The sequence below is a fragment of the Gossypium arboreum genome, chromosome 2, assembly GCF_025698485.1.
Source record: "Gossypium arboreum isolate Shixiya-1 chromosome 2, ASM2569848v2, whole genome shotgun sequence".
NCBI lineage: Eukaryota > Viridiplantae > Streptophyta > Magnoliopsida > Malvales > Malvaceae > Gossypium > Gossypium arboreum.
In genome coordinates, this window is record NC_069071.1 from 26,185,334 (window position 1) to 26,189,458 (window position 4,125).

Here is a 4,125-nt window from a genome sequence, read left to right on the forward strand (position 1 = left end):
ATAAAATATGCCAAATACGAAAATATGTGATTATTGAAATGGTAACCCTAACACAAAGAGGGTAATATTATCATAGGATAAAATGAGACATGTAGTAACATGTATGACCTTGACCAAGAAGGTTTTAAGGGTAGACTTATGTCATATTAGTTGTTTAAAGAACACGCGAGTGTGAATGAATGTTTGAGGGTGACCCTTGGCTTGGAAAATAGCCTCTAAAGAGTTCCACACGGGTAGACATACGGGCATGTGTCTAGGTCGTGTGTGACATACGGCCAGCCCTTTGGGCGTGTCACTCAGCCGTGTGTCCCCTGCACCTAGAATTTTTAGGTTAGTTTGCATGGTAGTAAACACACAGGCAGAGACACGACCGTATGTCTCAACCGTGTAAAGGACACGGCCTAGCACACGGGCGTGTGCCTTGGCCGTGTGCACCTAGATGAATGATGATGTTATAAACAGAATGTCTGGGTTTTTGGATACAGGTGATGACACAGGCGTGTTTAGGCCGTGTGAGGAACACAGGCCAGGGGCACAGGCCCGTGCTCGGCAGTGTGAAAACCCCTGTAGGTTAGAAATGGAAAATAAATTACAATAATTCAACATGGGTAAGGCATACGGGTGTGTTCCAAAGTACACGGGCATGTATATTGCCTCCACATGAGAATTTAAGGCTTAACCCTAAGAATTTTTGTAAAATTTTCTTAAGATCTTGGCTTTGTCCTAGATCATTTTTAATGTATGATTTGGACCTCGTAGGTCCATAATTGGGACAATTTTATATTGTTTGATCAGTTTTAATTTGAAATGAAATTTTATAACCCGTATTTTCTGGAAGTGTCCCGTTTGTGCATGGTAATGCCTCACACCTTGTCCCAATCTCGGGTATGGGTAAAGGGTGTTACATTTAGTGGTATCAGAGCTATGATTTAGTTGATTCTTGGACTAACATAGCATGTAACGAGTCTAGCTATACATGCCATTATACAAGTTAAGATAGTGTGACATCTCCTAACCCTTTTAATTGTATTTGAATATAGTAAATGTCTTCCGATCAAGCTCAAGATGAGCCCGAGGGAACTGAGAGCCATGCTCCAGCTTCCATACAACGAGCTACTTCTAGTAGTAGTAGAAGGCCCTGTTGGAGGGTCGGGAAGAGGCGAAGGCTGTCTTTTTCGAGATGATGGATGAGTGGTTTGGGGATTACTTGAGAAACTGCCCCAATATACCATGACCTCCTTGATAAACTGTAATTTATACATAATTTTATCCCATGCTTAGTACATTTATGGATGGTTTCTCCTTAGGATTGGTGAATTCGATGCTCTTAATCCTTTAATTTCATGTTTTATACTTAGGTGAGCATAGGAGAGTAAAAAGAGCTAGAAATGGGCCGAAAACGGAAAAAATGGACCCACGTGGGAGATCAACACGGCCTGGACTTTCTCACACGGGCATGTCACACGGTCGTGTCCCTTTGGTAGGATTGAAGCACGACTTACACGGGTATACTACACGCCCATGCCTGTTCAATAGCCTTGACTACGGGCTGGAGTAATCGCATACGGGCATGTCATATAGGCGTGTCCCTCCCGAGCCCAAGTATAACCCTATTTAGAAAAGGCTAATTTTGGGGGCTCTTAGGCATTCAAAAGCCTATTTAAACATCTGAGGAGGCACTTAGAAGGGGGATGCAGAGTAGGAAGCAAGAAATTACTCAAGGAAAGTTGATTGATCCATCTCAGAAGCCGGATTCATCATTAAGACGGAAGATCTCCCTTCAAGTTCCTTCAGGAGTTTTGGGTTTTCTTATGTTTTGTTACCTTTATGATTTTGAGATGTTTTCTTCCATAAGTATGAACTAAACCCCCTAAATACCTAAGGGGAATGAAACCTAAGACGGATCTTGTTATTATTATCTGAATTGTATGATAAATATTTGACTTGTTCTTAATTATGTGCTCTTAATTCTTGTTTTGATATTCCAGGATATTGATTCAAGTTAATCTCTTATTCAGAGGAGAAATAGACCCTATCTAAGAGTAAATTTTTCATAATTAAGCGGAATTGATTGCACACCTAGAGATAGGGTGATAAGATTTTGCTGGATTAGGGTGAAACCTAATAAGGGAATCCATAGATCGTGTTAATGCAATTCTAGGGTATTAATTAGAAAGAGATTTCAATTATTCAACCTAGGGTTAGACGTTATCAGTTTAGAAAGTGATAATATTATAACTTAGGGATTTTTACGGATCAAGTCAAATGAATAAATCGTCTGATTCAGAGTCAAATAACAAGTGAAGTCTAGGTGGATTTTAGGTATTGTCTTAATCAATCAAATTTTCCCAAAAGTATTTTCCCAAATTTTCTTTCTGTGCATTCTTAGTTAGTAATTAGTTTAGATAACCATACCTTTTAATTTTTAGACTAGATAATAAAAAGGAAGTAAATCTAGTACTCGTAGTTCCTTTGGGTTCAACAATCTGGTCTTGCTGAACTATACTACTGTTCGATAGGTACACTTGCCTTAATCGTGATAATAAGTTAGTCTCAAGAATGATCCTTTCATAAATCTTTACAACCTGTCACGAATATCACGTATCAAGTTTTTGACACTGTTGTCGGGGAACTAGGATATTAGGAACACTCGATTTTTATTACTTTAGCCATTTTACTTTTATTGCAATTTAATTTTTTATTTTCTTTTCTAATTCTTCATTTATTTTCTTCTGACAAGTTTTTCTAGTTTATGACCAGAAGAAACCCGTCAGAACCATTACTGTTTGATAGTGAGCTCGATCGCACAGTTTGCAGAAACCAAAGAGAAATAAGGCAAAGATTACGATACACTGAGGAAGAGCACGAGGACGATACTTCAACCACAATCAAGGAGATGACTGAAAACCAAGAAAATCTGCTACCTCCTGCGATTGCTGTTAATCAGAATCCTGCTCTGCACGCTATGTATGATTATGCTAAACCTTCTTTATCAGGAACTGAATCGAGAATAGTTAGACCTGCTGTAGTTGCAAATACTTTTGAATTGAAACCTAACAAAATTCAAATCATACAGCAATTTGTTCAGTTTGATGGTTTACCAGACGAAGATCCCAATGCTCACTTGGAAAATTTCTTAGAATTTTGCGACACTTTTAAAATAAATGGCATTTCTGATGACGCCATTTGCCTTTGGTTATTCCCTTTTTCATTGAGAAACAAAGCTAAACAGTGGTTGAATTCATTACCACGGGGGTCAATCACTACTTGGGAACAAAAGACCAAAAATTTTTTATTAAAATATTTTTCACCGGCTAAAACAACTAAATTATGTAATGATATCTCGTCTTTTGTGTAGATAGATTTAGAAACACTCTACGATGCATGGGAGAGATACAAGGACCTCTTGAGAAGATGCCCTCACCATGGGTTACCACTCTAGTTACAGGTTCAAACCTTTCATAATGGCCTGAATCCTTCGACTCGGCAGATGGTTGACGCAGCTACTGGCGGAACCATCAATAATAAGACACCTGAAGTTTCCTATGAATTTGTAGAGGAGATTTCACTAAATAACTATCAGTGGCAAGTCATGAGGACAAAGCCAACGAAAACAGCCGGCGTTTATAACATCGATTCAGTCACCATGCTCTCTAATCAGGTAGAACTCTTGAATAAGAAAATTAATGGTTTCCTTAGTTCTTCATAGGTTCAACCAGTAAAGGAGTACGAAGCGAGTGGAGGTGGATTAAATAGGTTAGAATACCCACCTTATGGCCACAACTTGAAGAATGAGCAGTTAAATTACATGGGTAACAATCCTCAATCTCAAAACAATCCTTATAGCAATACTTACAATGCAAGTTGGAGAAACCACCCAAATTTTTCATGGGGAGGCCAAGGGAATCAGAGACCACCACCTCCAAGCTCCTAACGACCACCCTACCAACAAGAGAAAAAGCTGAACCTTGAGGAGATGCTAACAAAATTCATCTCAGTGTCAGAAATTCATTTTCAGAATACCAAGGCAGCACTCAAAAATCAACAAGCATCAATCCAGGGGCTCGAAACTCAGATTGGACAGCTTGCCAAGCTGATTTCTAAACGACCACAAGGTAGCCTGCC

The 4,125-nt window shown here is 39.1% G+C and overlaps 1 non-coding gene across 1 annotated transcript; it reads right to left on the reverse strand.

The window, feature by feature from the left end:
• Positions 1 to 3,325: 3,325 nt before the first annotated feature.
• On the reverse strand, positions 3,326 to 3,432 carry LOC128289990 (small nucleolar RNA R71). The gene has a single exon (XR_008279630.1). It is a non-coding gene; the product is annotated as a small nucleolar RNA R71 (small nucleolar RNA).
• Positions 3,433 to 4,125: the final 693 nt, after the last annotated feature.